General features: G+C 45.8%; 1 protein-coding gene across 2 annotated transcripts in view; it reads left to right on the forward strand.

Moving 5' to 3' along the window:
- Positions 1–1,783: 1,783 nt before the first annotated feature.
- Positions 1,784–18,062, forward strand: part of rbfox1 (RNA binding fox-1 homolog 1) — a 170,491-nt gene continuing 154,212 nt past the window's right edge. Inside the window, exon 1 of one of the 2 annotated variants that reach the window (XM_053851827.1) lies at positions 1,784–1,916. The gene's annotated coding sequence lies outside the window, so the exon portion shown is untranslated. The remainder of the gene's footprint in view (positions 1,917–18,062) is intronic. The other variant, XM_053851828.1, reaches the window with a different exon arrangement.

Below are 18,062 nucleotides of genomic sequence, written 5' to 3' on the forward strand. Positions count from 1 at the left end.
GAAGGTCAGTAGTGAGATCAGCTGAACCTCACCGGTTTGAGTTATGTCGTGAGTAGCTTCTCATCACAGACGTGTCGACACTTTAAAAACAGTATTTCTGCCATCACACCATAGTACCACACTTGTCTCCAATGAATTTTCCTATTGATCCAGGAGGCGCTTTCCTCCACTCAGCCACACAAACTTGGGAAGCGTCCAACTCAAGACTCCACGGCGGCGTGGCAGCAGCGTGCTCATGTCACCGTCCACGCTTCCATACCTCCTTGGGCCTGTCGGCTGTGATTTATGTCGCCTCTTCCACAATATAAGTAATGAGATGTCAGTCAGTGGCGCGGCGCTCGCACCCCCCTCTACATTTGCACAAATTAAACCTGGCACAGGATCATTCATTGCACCAATGTCACCCTGCTCTCTGCCTGTCTCATTAATGTTTTACGGCTGCAGAGTGCACATCTCCTACCACTGGTCAGGTCACATGTGTTGCCCCGGCCATGGCTAATGGAGCTCTTTATTATATTTTGGGAATATCAGACACAATCTTTGAGACGTCTGGCCAAGTTTCCCAGGCTCCCACTGCGGAGATTTTTCTCAAAACTTCTCAGAACTTCACTCATAACTAGAAGCCCTTCTAATCTAGAGATACGATTATCACCAGGCTGATTTTATGTCTACTCTCGCTGGAATCATCAAACTAACCTGAGTGACCCAATTATAGAGTCAGTCTCTATCTTCCTACCATTTTGAGAGGTTTTCAGTGGCTCTGCCTACATGCATGCAATGTTTGGATGAGCTGCCTTATGTCACGACAAACATGGAGGGGACAGAGACAGTAATGCCACATGGTACCGCGCCGCTCAGGAGAAGTGTGACGTGGTTATATTTCTGCGACTGAACAATGTTTCCAACCAAGGAGGCTGTGAACACATGTAACACGCTCTCAATACTGATGGAGTAGTAGGACCTGAGGCATGACAACAGTCTTGAACTTGACAGTCTTGAACGGAGCTGTGAGAGATGAGTATACAGTGGTTTATAAAAGGTAGCACTGGTGACAAGGATGGAGCTGTGATTCCTACCATACCAGCCCTCTGGCTAGTGATGGGATGAGCAGGCTTCATGAGACGGTGTCCTCATTTTCAGAGCTCAGTAGGTGGCGCTCTTGGGATAAAAATGATGGCAGGTGTCATTGAAGTGGTTGTTGCGGCCTCTAGTGGGCTCTGAAACGAGGGCATGAAGCAGCTCGTGACAGAGCATGATGGCCGATAAAGGCAGCTCTTCATCCTGACACTCGTACAACCGCAGGCAGAAGCAGAGCTCATGTATTGCTTATTTTATCTGCCAGGGAATTCTGATGAGAGAAAGTGTTCAGCCCCGAACCGTCGGCAAAGAAATCGTTCAAGCATTAAATTGCTGCGAGCCAGACAACTCAGCGGCCAGACTGCAGGCCCGCGGATTTAAAGTCAGTCCAAAAGGGTTACTGTGTATAAGGCAGGGGTCAGCACTGTGGCCCACCGGAATAATGCGGATTTTAGGGGGAAATCAAGGCGCTCACCAAACAAGCTCTTAATTTTCCAAATCATGACGATATTAAGAACAGAAGCACGTCCTGAGAACCTGACTTGTGACTTGTTCCCATTATGCTGTTCTGAGACGACCAGTATGTGCTACTGTAATAATACATCCTGGGAAAATGAGTTCCCTTTGACCTTTTATTGTGAAAACACCTTCCTACTACTTCCGGTAAGCGTGGCGCTCTTGTCAGTAAGTCGGTGCTGGGCGAGCGGGGGAAGACAGTCGCTCAGCAGCAGCAGCAGCAGCGGCAGCAGCGGCGGTGTTCACGGTGTTGACAGCGTTGCGTCACCGCGGAGCGCAGCCAGGTGAGCGGCGACCACAAACCGGAGAGCGAATCGACAGAGGTAAGACTGCGTTTATTGTGGCTTAAAAACTTGCGGCTGCTGTGATGCCGAATGCGTCGGAGGATGAGACGGTTTCGCAGAAGTTGCGGAGAGTGGCTTGTTTAGAAGATGCTGGCGATGATGCGCGAGCGTGAAAAGTTCTTTGTCAATAACCAGGTGTGTAGCGCAAGGCTCAACGTCGACTGCTGGAATTTCTCAGATTTTAAAAGTGTTTCTCTCTGTTGCGTGTGAAATGTTGCTCTGGAGCAAAGATGCATTTGAAATAGTCTGAAATGTTGAAGTGGATTCAGTCATTCTCCGCAGTAGATCTTACGTAAGTGAAGCGAAATTGTTCTTTAAATGGAATTCACCTGACTCTGCGGCTTGGATGAGAAAGTGGGTCAGACTCACCGAATGCACGGAGCGTGGACACGGAGTGAGCATCTGTTGACCAGGTTTAACGAACGACTCTCGACCTGAGACTAATGAAAACGGCCTCTAATTTTGACAGTAGTTATAAACCTGCCCGAGACTTGGTTTTAAATTTCCAAAAAGTATTCGTACAGTAGGGTTGTACAGTAGAGCGTTGCTATTTGTATTTGTTTTTCTAATTTTATCATGACTAAGTCAAAACATAAAAATCACACCAGAAGAAATGTAACTGCAATATGATGACGTCACATTTAAGAAAAAAAAGTATAAAAGTAATTAAATAAAAGTATATTACAGTGGAATAATGGAGTGTTAAAGCTTAAGTCTGAAGAAAGTAAAAGTTGGATCAAAGCAGGAAGCTGTTCCGTCTGATCACGCACAGATCGTGACGGATTTCATGGATGTGCTGGGCGTTTGCTGCACCTGTCAGGTGCGAACACAGGACTGAAACACAGTGCGTAAGGCAGCCGCGTGACAGGCCGAGTGAAGCCACATGAAATGAATCAAACTTGAAATCTGAGGCAGAGAGACGCCTCGAGCTTTGCGGACGTCTTTCATGTGGCGAATATGCAAAGCAGCCAGAGAAGCATCTGCTCTCGGCTTACAACAAGCCGCCTGTCATGCAGGCAGCCAGCGTGTATTGATTGCCTCATGAAACTGTATCGCCGCGCGGAGATGCCGACAGACTGTGGCGGCGTGGAATGAGCAGCACCGGGTGAGTCCCGGGGAGAGGATTTACAAGCCACTGAAGCTGTTTACACGGATCCACTTCATGTTGGAGGAGCTGAGGCGAAACGTGAGCGTCTGGCGAACACAAAACGCAGCTCTCCTCGATGAAGGTTCCCGTCTTGTCACTTGTAAACCATCCCACTCCTCCCAGATCCATCAAGTGCGTTCTCTCTAGTCACACCTGTTTCCTTCATTCACCTCATCCTTGAACCTGATTGGTCATCTTCTCCTCGCAAGTGTTCAAACTATCTTTGCCTCCAAATGTCTACACCTCCCTTCCAGTTATTTACAAACAGCTCCGACATTAACTCGGTATCAGACGAACTCTGGGATCAGATCGGAATAACATCGGAATAAGGTACTGAACTGTGCCGATCCGATGAAGAGTGGGTAATTTTCCAAGCCGGACCCAAACACACCATCATGTGATGACGTCAGTAACTGCAGAGCGTTCCATACCACAGTTAGCACGTTAGCATTTAGCAGCGAAAATTTTTAGAAACGTTCTGCTTTATGCTGGTTTGGTTGGAACCCAAAAGTACCGTTGCATTAAGCCTTGTGTGACCTCCCCCTCAGAGCCATGTGACCTTGTGGGCGTTCAAACCTGGGAGGTTAAAGACGTTGAGGCATGCTGCAGTAGAGTTCAACTCTTCTGTGGCACGTGCCGCAAAAACCTTCACTCACAATACAGCTCAGCATGGCACTGAAGCCACGGTCCATACTTTCTTAATTCTCGATTTTTCCTTTCGCTGTCAGCTGTAGCTTCAGTGAGCTTGTCTGCTTTGTAGGGCTGGGTATCGATTCTAATTTCAAGAATCGATTCGATTCCGATTCTCATGACTTAGAATCGATTATCACGATTCGATTCGATTCGATCCGATCCGATCTCGATTCAGGTTAGTATTTAAACCATTTTCTGAGCTGTTGGCATGATCACATGACAAGTTACACAACGTATTAATACTAGTATCATATTGACATTCAACAGGAAAAGAATGAAGGATTGATAGTAAATGATAATAAAGATCCAGATGTGACTGCTCATGGGACTGGTGCATTATTAGAAATATGACATTAAAAATTCACCCAAAAGATTCTGCCGTTTAATACTAATGCGTTTTTATTTTATTATCAAAATGAAAAAAAGATATTCTCAGCCACTGAAAATGTAAACAGAGTGCTGGTTGCTCACTTCACAGCAACCTGACGGTCATTGCTCAGTATGTGAACAGTTCTATGTGGTCTGTAGTACGTACGACAAGAGGTCCCACTCCTCATCAATATAGTGAGTTGTCAGACTTGCGTAAGATTGCGAAGATGTCCACGCATCACTTGTAATGCCCACCCTGACTGCTGACTGAAGCTTACTCTTCACGTTTTCTTTGACTGACTGGTGCATGTTTGGGATAACAGACGTTTGCGAGCAAATGAAGCCAGCAATCGCTTCAGTTATTTTGACAGAGCGTGCAGAATTACCCGCTAGTGGTAAAGTTTGCTCGAGTTTCATTTGTTGCGGCCCGGTGGATGGCTTGGACAGGAGCGCTGGGTGATGTCGCGTCACGTGACTCGTGAGGTGGGTCGTATTTCCGCAATACTGCAACACTTCCAGTACCTCCATTAGGCATAACATGCTAATTGTTATGCTTTTGTCGAGCGCATTTTTGGTTTGTTTGCGTCTGAACGTTGCTCGTGTTGCCACTGTGAGGAGGCATGTTGTTTTGACTTTGGTGTCCAAGGTGCGCGCATGCGCACTTCACCCGGGGAATATGTTAAAACGTAAATTAATTAATCCGATCTTTGGACCTACGAATCGATTTTATGGAATTGATGTACGAATCGATTCAGAATCGGAAAATCGATTTTTTTAACACAGCACTACTGCTTTGGTGTTTCTGAGTTGAAGAGATGATTGACAGATGGAGGAACCAATAGGAACTTCTGGAGAGACATGCTCGTGTGTTAAAATGAGGGTGAAGCGTTTCAACAACCCAACTGGAGTTCAGTTACCGTACCAGTAACCTCAGAGCTTGGAGGAGAGCAAACATTCTCCTTACATTCCCCCAACCTGGTGTGAGTACAGGGGTGTGTGAGGCTCTGATCTCACCAGACAGAGGCAGCACATCTCTCACATGTGCCATTATGTTCAGCAGAAGCAATAAACATTGGCCTGCTCGCTCTGCTCTCCGCCAGAAGAATGATATCCTTCATCTCTCATTATTAATATTTGTTACTGCCGAGTCAACAGGAGCTCACTCGCCTCCACGCTGCCTGGAGGGGCTTCTCCACTTCCCTCTATCATCCAGGAAGCACCGGATATTTCTCATCTTGCACAGCCCCTCGTCCCCGAGCCCCCTTCCTTTAACTTTTTTTTCTCTCTGCCAGCCTGTGATTAAAACAGTGCTGCTGCTGATCTGGCCACTTCTCCTCAGTGGCTTCAGGTGAAACCAGAAGATGAAGACATTAGTTACATGTTGCTGAATGTGGTGAAACCGCTTTTAAGTCACAGGGAGCTTGTTGTTGCAGCCTCAAGGCCCATTGATGCTAGGTATATATGGATCCGGTGGAGCCTTCTGTTCGTGCTCTGCCTTCATTTCCTCCGTATTTCGTATCAAGGTAACGGATACGGTCAAACGGAGCAGTACCACAGGAAACCATGGGGGGCAGTGTTGCTGTTACCCCCTGATACGTAGCTCTAATGTGACACAAAGAGACGTAACAATGGCGGAAATTCTCCCATATAGCTCACGTCCTCACCGACAACCCTGCCTCTGTTTCCTCTTTTGTGCAAGAGCTACATGATGAATGCTTCTTCACAGTCGCCATGTTTGTTGTTGTTATGAACGTTTGACACTGGGATGATCCCCCTGGTGGATATATTGGTGAACAGCAATACCAGGGAACATCAAGTTCACTATGTCTCAGCTGATCTAGATCATATTTTTTATTAGTTTCAGGAGCAGTCAAGTGAGGCATTTTTGTGTTTATTGTTGTTCATATACTGTTTTTAAAGTGAACTGTTTCTTTACCCTTCACTCTGAATGCATGTTATTGAGTTTGCCTCAGACACTGATGAATTTTTCACAGTTTGTTTACATTATTCTAAGCCAAGATCTTGACTCAGTTACAGATGATGCATCGTTCTGTTGGGATAATTGATGAGCAGGAATATGTATTTCCCAGCAGCATTTTGGTGTCTGAGTCTTTGGTCCAAGAATCCTCAGCACCAGAGCAAAGCATTTCTATTTATAATATTTCTTCATATGCCAAACCTCAGAAGACATCACCATGTCGCCTGACAGTCGGTGACGGGGCCAGACAGTTTGCCCGCAGTCGCAGAAGAAAAAAATGTGCATTTGTGTCGGCTTCTCGTCGAGCAGGGTTGCGAGGTCCCCCACTGTAATCAATATCAGTGTCAGAAGGTGTGAAACAGAAGAGAATGCTAACAAACGTGTGTGCGTGCGTGCGTGTGTGTGTGTGAGCCGTGTGCTGATATCTCCCGCTGAGCTGGAGCAGCCTTTCAAGCGATGATGGATTTGCTCTCAGATCTGGGCTTTTGAATCCCGACACGGTTTGCATTGATAAACAAGCATTAGACTAATCTTCATGGGCTTCACGCTGCTGGAAGAGCAGCATCCAACACTTCCATCTTCTGCCTTAAGATGAATGTAGTGTGCAGCCATCGCCGCAGTCGATCTCAGCGGCTGACAATGTTGTCGCTTCATTTTTATTCATGAAGCCGTTTTCCTCTTGTCGAGGAAGGTAGATGCAACCATTGTCAGGAGGCTATGAGGAGAAGAAGGTATCAATGTTGTCATTTAGGAGGTGTCAAGTGGAAGAAAAGAGGCATGGAAGTGCGGATCACAGCGCGGGAGATGATGCCATTAAGGACAGAAGCAGAAGTTCTGCTTGATGGTGGTTACCGTTTCATTTGGCTGCTGTGTGAGTCTGCTCTGCCAGGTCCGTTTCACCAGCTACAATTAGAATAGTCACTCGTTTAGCCATGTGATCACACATAGCTTAAAACTAACAAAAGTCCCTGGCTATAATAAGTCAATCATTTGTTCACGTTTTATGGAAGCATATGGTTGGACTATTGACTCGGGCAATTATCGCTATCGGCTCCGATCCATGCCAGAAAGACCCTTAGTGTGACATGCTGTCATGCCTTATTGATTTCATGATGGTGCAGCAAACAAGGTGTGCAGTCTAGTATTTTTAATGTTTGTTTATTTTAATATTTGCCATGTTGCACTTGTGTTTATGCTGTTAAAAGCTTCACATTTTACAAAAGTTAAAGCAGTAGTGGACAGCTTCAGTGGTGTGGTGTTTCTAGGTGTCAGTATTAAAGGCCTGTACCATGCTGTTCACCAGCACAACCACCAGGGGGAGCAGCCCAGAGTCAAAAGTTCATGACAACGACCAACATGGAAGAAGCATTGATCATGTAACAACGGAGGCAGCGTTGTAAGAGGTGGTGGTCGGTGAGGCTGTGAAATATATCGCCACTGGAGGATGGAGAGTTTCCACCATTGTTGTCTTCTTCCTGTCTCATTAGAGCTACATATCAGGTAGGGATGGGCAATATGGACCAAAAAAGTTATCGCAATAAATGTTGTAATTTCAGCGATAACCATAATTATCACAATAAAGACATATTCATTGTGTTCCATGTGTTGGACACACTGTTTTATGATGAAACTTGTTAGTGGAGTTTGTTCACATCATTATTTGTTGTTTATAGGTTTAAATATGATAGTTAACTAAGTGTATAGATGAAAAATCAGTGTTTCACGTCTAGAAGCCGCTGGTGTCTGACAGATTGCTCTGCCAGCTTTATTTAGGGGTTAAATTGAGCTGTCTGTCTGCTGTATCTCATGTCTCTTAACAGTTGACTTGAACTATGAACCCACACATTTCCCAGATGCTATTGAAGAATTATTGGAAATCACGTGAATAAATGATCATTAAGTCATATTCTATTGCCCGAGTCTCATGATACAAACTGTCAGGCCTTTGTCTTGTGTGATGAAAAACCTTTTCACAATTCTCTCTCCTAAAATGGTTGTTTTCCATGGCCTTATTGAAGATTTCACTGATACTTTGACCACTTTAGAATTTGTTGATGGTCCCTAACTGATGCCATGTCGTAGCCTGTCTTGCCTGATAGAGTGTGTCCATGATCAGTGAACCCTAATGGGGACGTGGAAGAGGACGCCGCCGCCAATACCGCAGAGGAGGTCCATCCAATATCCTACTATTTTCACCACGATGTTTCGCCGAGGCGCCAGCGCAGTGGGAGACCTGCATGTGTTGATGTGAATCAAGGCAGAAGACCGCGTCAGAGAACCTATGAGGACCACTCCGTCTAATAAAATAAACACTGATCCAGAGACTCAGTGGACCAATGTCATTGTTAAAGGTTCCCTGAATTAAAAATAAGTTTAAAATTACGATCATGAACCAAAGTCCACCGCAACTGTCACACGCCAACGTCGGCTGTCAAACGGCGCAGAGCTGGAGAGCGCGTCGCACCATCACGGTCTCGTCATGTTCACGTGTATAAGTCGTGTGAGTTGCTTGCTTATCAAATTTATCGTGAGATTGTCATTGTGGAGATTGTGTTTGGTGGCATATACGATACGTTATCGCCCATCCCTAGTATCAGGTGGTAATAGCAACACTGCCCCCCATGGTTTCAGTTGGTACTGCTCCATTTGGGCCGTATCCATATGCTTTGTGGAGGGTTGTGTGGAAAGAAATACGGAGGAAATGAAGACAGAGCTGGGACAGAAGTTTCCATAGGTAACGTCGAGCATAAATGAGCCTTTAGCAGTCCACATCCATGTGAACATCAGTAACTTTTAGAGTGACATGTAGAAAGCATCGGATCAGACCGATGTTTTGGCCTGAAGTGGGCGAAAAGTAAGTCTGACTGAAGAGGGATGCATGTGAGAGGATAGGCATTCACTGAAGTCAAAATGGTGATATTTCACTAAAAACATGTCATAAGCCTGTGTCGTAGATACTTTTATAGAAGCTTAATCTAAAGTAAAGCCCATTATGATCATCGTCTATGGCACTTCTCAAAACACACTGCTGTCCTTGAGAATAAGGAGAAGAAATGATTAGTTCTCTGCTCCTTTTTAGTAGAATTATTGAAGAGATATATGTTCATTGAAAGCTCAGCTTTAAGTCACCTAATATACCGTCAACCATGGTACAACCATCTCTTGCTCGTACTCACCAGCCTAAAGTGAATAAAGCCTCCGTTCTACGTCTAGAAAGTTCACCACTGAAGACGAGAACATCCCGACTGCTCAGCCGGTGTCGAAGTACAGTCTCTGCCCGTGGGCAGAGGGAAGGGATATCCATCACCACCCAGGAAGGTGTTGGATAATATTCTTTCTCAATTAGTGGAGGGCTGTTCCCACTCTGTGTGGTCCGAGCCAGAGGGCTTGGCACTGCTGCCAGAAAAACCTCCTCCACCTCCTGAATCAGCAAAGTTTCCACTCAAAGAGGCGACGTCCTCAGCCCTCCTCTCTGAACACGCTTGTCCCCCATGCTGCGATCCAATTACTCCACGCTGTCATAATGCCGGACTGCAACTCCTTATCACTCAGGCAGGGAGAGGAGGAGGTGGGGGCGGAGTGAGAGGAAGACTTCAGCCGGGCTTATCAAAATGCTAATGCATTGGAAAGGAAACATTAGTCTTTCCTGAGCAGAGGAGGCGGGAGAAAAGCCGCGGTATTAAACATTTCTCGGCTTTATCTTGTCCAAGTGGTGCTATCTTCTCTCAGATGCTCAGGTGGAGCTTTTGTTGCATCCGTCACTCCAGCGCTGGCTGAGGACGACGTGGAAGAAGGGCCCGATGACACATCAATCATTCCAGTATTCTCTGGAATAAATGAGAGACATGCACTCGGGAAGTGGCGCTCCAGCGGGATATTATCTGGGGATATCGCGAAGGAATCGTCAGGAGAAGGTGCCCTTCCAAGAGCACGGCGATATGCATGTGGGTCACATGACGCTTCCATTTAGGCAGAGGCAGCCGTCCCACATGGGCCATCAAATGTTCCCAAACACCATCCCACCACAGGCCTCCAGGTTTGGTGACATTGTGTCAAGTCTTTAAGTTGTCACAGTCATTGAAACGGTGATATTAAAAGGGACTGGTTGGAAAAACATGTCAAACCCTGTAGAAGTTATTAGAACAAACCAGCTGCACATGATGAAGCAATGAGCATGTCTAAACAACCATCATCATGTTGACGTGTGATCAGGCAGTAACTGGCAGCAAATATCTTAACTTTCAACCATGAAAGACAGTTGTGACTCGGTCACACCATGAAGGTGAGTCCAGCCTGAGGCATCTGTGAGCAGCCGTATGGTTTCCCTCTGAGAAAGAGGACCACAGATCAGTTGCTCTGAGGTTGCTGAGAAGGTCACAGAAGGCCAGAAGGAGCTGCACTGTCTTTGTGGATTTGGAGAATCTGACAGAGTTCCCTCAGAGACAGCGTTAGGGAAATCAGAGGAGCAAGTGAGGATAGTGCAGGACATGTATGAGGGCAGTGGGACGGTGGTGAGGTGTGCTGTAGGAGCAAGGAGAGAGGGCTTTGAAGTGAGAGTAGGAGCCCATCAATTCCCAGCCCAGCATACTGGAGAGAAGATGGAGTAGAAGCAGTACTGAATATGTGCAGGGAGTGTATCTTAAATCTTTTGAATTTTTGAAGTGCTTTTTGCTCACCTGAGCCTCGACGACGAAATAATGACGAAGTAATGCACAACACAGAGCATGTGCTCACTGCTGTCTCTCCTGGTGGTTTGGTATTTCGGGATCGCAGTCGATCTGGGCCAGACAGGACTTCTTGTTTGGCTTCACATTTCAGAACTGGAAGCGACAGTATGTCCACAATCTGTGGGAAACACACACACGCACACACACACACACTGACTAAATGAGCTGGCCATCAGTGAGAGGGATTCTACATCCTGTCTGATGTTCAGTCCTGGCTGGTTGCTGGTTTGGACTCGGCCCCAGAGCCTGGCCGCTCAACAGGCCCTGAGCACATTTGATAAGTTGGACTTCCACCTCAGTAGACCGTGTGTGTGTGTATGTGTGTGTGAGGAGTACAGAGGGAAGAAACGGATCCTCGCATCAAACGCTTCTGCTACAAACACGAGCTCAGTGTCTGTGCCAGCAGGGAGCGCTGCAGATACTGACAGTTGGACCAGAGAGTCTGATGTTCCTCAGGCTGTCCGAGTGCTGGCCTGAAGACTTGAAATCTACCCCGCGAGTGAGGGAACTGCTATGAGACAGATTTGTTTTGTTTCTTCTGCGACATCACATGCACATGTGAGAGGCATCAACCAACATCAGCCATTTGTTCCCTCCTTAATGCGACGTTTGTCAATGCTTTATTTCCATTCAGATTTATTTACACATTCCCATCTCACCATATCAACATATTCTCATTCATATTTCCTTCCTTCCTAGCACGCCGCAACCTCATGGTGTCAGCTGTATGTGTGTTGATTTAAGGAATCCACTCAGCAAGATGGCGTCAGCCGATGAGTGGTGGCGAAGAGGTTTACCTGAAGTGACTGCAGATGCTTCTACAAACACTGGAGACACTCAGGTGGTCTGCTTGAAGAGGAGAAGCCTTCACTGCCACTTCAAACCACTAGATGTCATTGGATCTGACGTATAGTTCTTATCAGGATGCATGGGCTCTGGAAGGTGACCACCACTGAAGAGATGAGGTTTCATTTGCAGCACCACTTGTGTGTCATCAGGGACTGATGCTAAAGCTGCTGAACTCTTGCTCGACACGTGCCTTAGAGCCACATCAAGAGCTTGAACCGTTTTGAAGTTATTGCTACTTTTCCTCTGCGTTGAGATCAGAGATGGCACATGGCATGTAGGAATCATCTGAATTTCTGCCGCCAGTAAACGCCCCGCCCTCTTTTGCAGCATCTGAAACTCCAGAGGCGCGGTTGTTGGGTCAAACTAGCCCCCCCCCACTAGATATGGGATCAATGTTTTGGCTAAAATACTAAAATATCACGATGCTTGATGCACAATATGGTATCGATGTTTTGGCTGAAATATCACGATATTTGATGCGCGACATCGTATTGATGTTTTGGCTGAAATATCACAATACCTGATTGGGTGTTACTGTGTTGATATTTTCGGTCGGCTATGTTGAAATCAAATGTATAGATACTTGGATATGCTGCTGCATTGGTGACATACATTTTAACACTTAACATTATCTTTGCGTACACTGGAGTGTACAGATGGAAGCTGTTTATTCCAATGTTGGACTGGGAAATTTCACCGAATTGGACTGAAGTCATGACATATTGTACTCCATTATCTGATCCCCCCCTTAAAATGAAGGCTAACACATACAACAATATATTGCTGAACTTACTGTATCGCAGTGTATCGTATCGCCACTACTGTATCGGGTTCCGCATCATATTGCAAGATACTTGCCCTAATCACGTGTGACCATTTTGCAGGTCTATTACTTTCAGGCCGGTCATATTCACGAATATTTTCTGAAGCCTCAAGTTTCTCTGTCTTTTGTTTTGAAATTTTGCTGGAATTTGTTGATGAGAGGAAACATGTGCTGAGCAACTCAGTCATGAGACTCCAAGTTAACCTCCAGATCTAGTGTCTATGTTCAAAATGCTGTTGTTTTTTGTCACAGCTCTCATGCCATATGCCTTTATTTATACACACATAGTTCTTTTTTTTTAATTTCCATTAGAACAACTAGAGTTGAAATATAGTAGTGGGACAAATTGAAAGTAAACTGTAGTCCTGCTTATTACTGCAGTGTAGCAACAGCCTGACAACAGAAGCCTCTCTCCAGCACTCCACAGTGTTTGGTTCTCCTTTGTTGAGCAAATATAGCCGTTTTGGACAGAGTCAGCTCCAGCACACGGGAAAGAGCCAGTGCTACTAAAATTGGAAACTCTTGTTAAATGAGCTCAGCCTGTTTCGATGGAGGGTTCGGTAACGGAAGGAAGGAAAACAGTTGGGATTGCTCATCATTTTGGAACATAGAATCTGAGAAAAAAGCTGCAGACTTTCCCTGAATTTTCTAGCAATTGGTAGTGGTTTTGGAGCTGAGTGTCCTCCACATATGTTGACTGTGTTGTGACGGGTCAGAGGTCGAGGCCTGTGTGAGTTCAGCAGAGCATGAATCAATGGAGTATTTATTGTCTTTTGACAGTCCAAATGTACTTGCTAATGTATATATACAATAAGACCACTGAAGGGGCCCTATTGCGCTTTGTTCTTTGTAACCTAGTCTGAACATGCATTCATAGTGAGTTGAATGTGTGTTTGTCAAGTTATAGTTGCGTACACTATAGAAGAGAGTACAAAATGGCCGATGCTCCCTGCTCCCCACAGACCCACAATCCTTTGCGGCTCTGTTTTCGGGAGACAAAACTGACCCACATGCCACTGTTTTTATTCACTAATGCTAGATAAACTTTTCCATTTAATTTTGATGTGAAGCTGCTCTAGTCGTGTATGACATTCGGTTCCTGAAGAAAAACATAAGGAAAACCACTTTCAGAATGATTTACAACAGGGGTCTCTAACTGATCCACAAAGGGGACCGCAGTGGGTTCCAACCAAACGAACACACACAGTCTGAGACCCCTGATCAATGTTGTTAGAGGAATCCTGAGATCTAAAATGAAATGCCCCACTTTGGACCATTGACAACTGTAGCTGAAGACCAAACAAAAACATATGGCACGTTCTGAAGAGCAGTTATTGTTTAACGTTCTGACCGACGGTCTAAGTGAAACATGTCATGGCTCTGAGTTGATCAGGAGCCTTGGAGCCAAGGGTTTAGGTGGCTCTGGCCTCACAACACCTGACGTGGTTCCACAGCCACTGAAGCCCTTAACATCTAAAACACACTGGTTCAGAGAAGCAGCCGAGGACGGCAGTGTCTCAGGGAGCGCATCAGTCCTCGAGCACACCGGTAGACTGGCGATGACTCGCCTTTCAGGAGTCTCAAGACGGCCTCACCGATGCATGTGCACGTGAGTCCCGCGCTCCCACACACACACGCTCATTTATCTCCTGTGAGACCAATTACCTATCGACTCAATAACTGGAACTGCCACAGCTGTCAGTGCCAGCTACATCGCCACGGAAGGATGGCTGCAGCTCCCCCCCACACACACACACACACCCACACACCATCACAATCATGGTTCACTTTGAGCTCAACTTTCAGAGGAAATCAAACTGGTGCAAAGACAAATGTGCTCCGAGCAGAGTTGGGGTGAAAATGTCACACCAAACTGGTGAGAGTGATGGGCTGAGATGATGAACCCAAAAAGCCATGGTGTCACAGTAACCCGAGGAACGTTTGCTGTGTGCTTCTGCTGCCTCTGTGAGAAGAAAGAAAATGAGCCCTTCCGTCCTCTCTTGTCTTCCTGTTCGGTCAGTTGCTGGTGCGTGACTTCCTGTTCTGGTGAGAGTTTTGGAAAACATGGACTCATGGCAGCACATCCCACAGACTCCCCAACAGCTTGCGTTAAGTCATAGGACACATTCCTAAATCCTTAGTTGTCACGCTACTACAAAAGCCCCCCTACTCTAAAGATGGCGTTGAAGTGTGGTCACTTGCGTGCGAAGCATTTCGTCTTCACATCCAAGTCATTCCCGTTTACCTGAGACAACCTTCCTCACTGTGCTTCAGTTGAATTGCTTTCCAAATGCTTGCATTAATGTGTAGTTATTTTGTTGAATATTAATGTTACTTGTAAATGCTTTTTATTCAAATATTATGCACTTGACTCGATCAGTCGAACAATCGTCTTCAACTTTCACTCATTTGAATCTCCATCTTTGTGAGGACCACTCCTCGCCATCACCCTTTCCCCACCCTCTCACCCTAAACCTAACCATCCAAAACACGAGGCGAACCTGAACCAGGAATCTGAACCTAACCGGAACCCAAATATGACTCACATATTTCGATGTTATAACACTCAAATTGAGGCTTAAGCTTGTTCTCACAAGGAGGTGTGTTTCCAAGAATTGGTCCACACAAGTACAGCTAAAGCAGGTACGTACACGCACATAAATACTGTATGTAAAGACAGTTTCTTGATGCGGTCCATGACATGGATTCTTTCCATCCACCGTCTTCCAAGATAAGAAGTCCTGGCTGAGCCTCGGCAGCAGGGCTGATCCTCCCTGACATAATGGCTGTTGTAGAAACTCATTAGCAACTGGTGTTAAACAAGGTCACTGAACAATGACTCATTTTGGAGCACACAGCCCGCAGCTTTGACTGCTGCTCACACTGTAGGTGAACCGAAGAGGCTTCCTTCTGTTTAGCTCCTCATTATTCGCTGCGAGCTGGAGCCTCTTCACAGACGCCGAGGAGGCAGGTCACCCTGATGGGTTTCTGTGCTCCGGTATTCATGTGGAAACACTTACTGAACCGCACTGTTTATCCGGATTTCCTTTAACTGTTTGTCATAACAAAATAAAGACGGAGAAGTAGTGACTCTCCACATGTCCTCCTTCATCACATCCTTGAATTCAATGGCCTCCTCTGGACATCCATCTCCAAAATTCTTCATCCAACATGTTCCCTGTCTCTCCTCTCCACGTGTCCAAACCACCTCAGGCTGGCTTCCCTTACTGGGTCTCCACACTTCTCCACATCCTTCAGATACGAGGAAAGATTTCTAATCTTGATCCAATCCAGGTCCCACTCCCCTCACAGCCAAAAACAGTTCGCCATGGTCACAAAGTTGCTCTGTTGGGGCCGTCACAGGCATTTTAACCAGTCAAGAGACTTGGTGTCACGCTGCATGTATAAGATTTTAACTGAAATTGCTGAACATTGTTTCACACAAGGTTTTCACACCTCCTTAAAATGGTATTTGTGTTTGTTGTTTAAAAGGGAAACTGACCAAACTAACTTCCTGACAGTTTCAATATGCCAGTGCTCAACATTGTTTGGATCAAGAGCATAAAATAACAGTGAAACTGGGCATATTTAGTCGTCCTGTCTTCAACACACAGTACTATGCATGGGGATGTACCAAAACTACACCACTGTATGTTACCAAAACTCTCTTGGACGAGTGGTCACTTTAAACTGCTCCACTTTTGGCTTAGATGGTCGTCTCCTCACTACAAAGCTCAAGATCTTACCAGGATTGTTAAGCTTAAGATGGAGGGACTCCTCCTAAGACAATATAATCTCTCTATAACCTCTTTATTGGCAGATTATTTCGCCTTATTTCAAGGTAAAGGTACAGTGAAATAAAGTGAAAAAAAATCTGCCAATGGGGCAAGTAAAAAAACAGCCTGTTTAAGTTTATCTTATAAGAATTCCTCCATCTTACTTAGAGTGAATTTATATGATATTTTGATAAAAAAAAAATCTCTGTAAGATTTTGAGATTTGCGGAGCGCCCGTCCATCCTGCCTGCACTCTCGTCTTCACCTCTTAATCTCTGAACAGACACAATAGCAACGTCTTGGCGCCGAGAATAGAAGTCGTAATCCGACAGCTAGCAGCTGCAGTATGGCTGCGCTGGGATACACTCAGTGTGCCTCAACACCCCCGTATGGTGGGTTTCAGTGACCGTTAAGGGAAATAGAAACAATAAATGATCAGAGACAGAAACCGTTAATTTTGGGACTGTGAACCATGCCTGGGGTGCAGCCACCAAATGAGCTGCGTTCAGACCCGCGCACGGCAGCCTCTCTGTGTTAATGAAGCCCAGATAAATGCCAGTTGAGTCACGGTTCTGAGAAAGCTCAGGGACCGAGTGTGTGTCTGAAGCATCCGCAGAAGAAGCCCCGCCATGTGCCGGCTGCCTAATTAGTGTGTGTGTTTGTGTGTGTACCAGTGTGTGTCGGAGACCCCAGAGAACCCTGTTTTCCTCATTTGCGGTGACAAATAGGCAGCCTGTGGAGAAAGGGCGATGTGCGGCGTCGCAGTTGACCCTTGACATCTCATTTGGACCTGATAGATGGGCCCAGTAGCAGGGGGCTGTTTCCATCAGAAGGAAGGGCCAGACGCACTGTTAACCGTCTCGGAGCCCACATGCCTGTGCAGCCAAGTCCACTCTGCGTCACCTGTCTGATGCCATTTCACTGGCCTGTCTCCCAAATGAAAACCAGACGCAGCACAATGAAATACATATAGTGTAATGTACACCATGGATCATGTGAGTTCAGTGCATTGTTCATCAGAACGATACTGTAACTAGGGTAGAGACTTGTATAACCAGGTGAACTGGGTTGTGAGGACCTGTCCGTACCTCACACATAAGACGCTGGAATGGTCTCCATATTGGCCTATCACAACTCAGTCCTGACTGTAAAATATCGAGTCGGCATGGTTGACTAGACCCTACTATTAAGTCTCAGATGTCATCGTTCTCTTAGCACAATCTGCTGTGAGGGGCTCAACCACGACCCAGAGGGTTGAAAGCGTACGACCACTTCAAAGGGCACATCAAAGGACACCACAGTTTGAGCAACTAAAACTCGATCAAGTTTCCAAACAGCATTTAACAACAAACACAGTCTTTGCAACATTGTCTATCTTTAAATGTATATTTATATTCTATTGACAACACTAGAGTCAGCTATGTTGTCATCGTCGTCGTATGCTTGACTAGTCAACTAACTGTTAAGGTGGTCTGTCACGAGTCGCCTACCAAAATAATCACGAGTTGCAGCCCTATTTTCATGTCATTGCTGCCTCTAACCTACTTTTATTCGTTCACCACCTGCTGGTCAGGGGTGTCACTGTAACTTTGCATTTTTTTTCCTCCAGATGTTGGAATGTGCGATGGGAAGATGTGTATTAGATGGTGAACGATTCCTGTCCTCTGTTTATTTTGTCGATGTAAATCTGCATGTTTCTTCAGTCTTCATCACACTCCAATAGAAACAGAGCAAGAGAGTCAGTCAGGCTCACGCAGTGGCGTG

The sequence above is a fragment of the Synchiropus splendidus genome, chromosome 19 (assembly GCF_027744825.2).
Source record: "Synchiropus splendidus isolate RoL2022-P1 chromosome 19, RoL_Sspl_1.0, whole genome shotgun sequence".
Classification (NCBI taxonomy): domain Eukaryota; kingdom Metazoa; phylum Chordata; class Actinopteri; order Syngnathiformes; family Callionymidae; genus Synchiropus; species Synchiropus splendidus.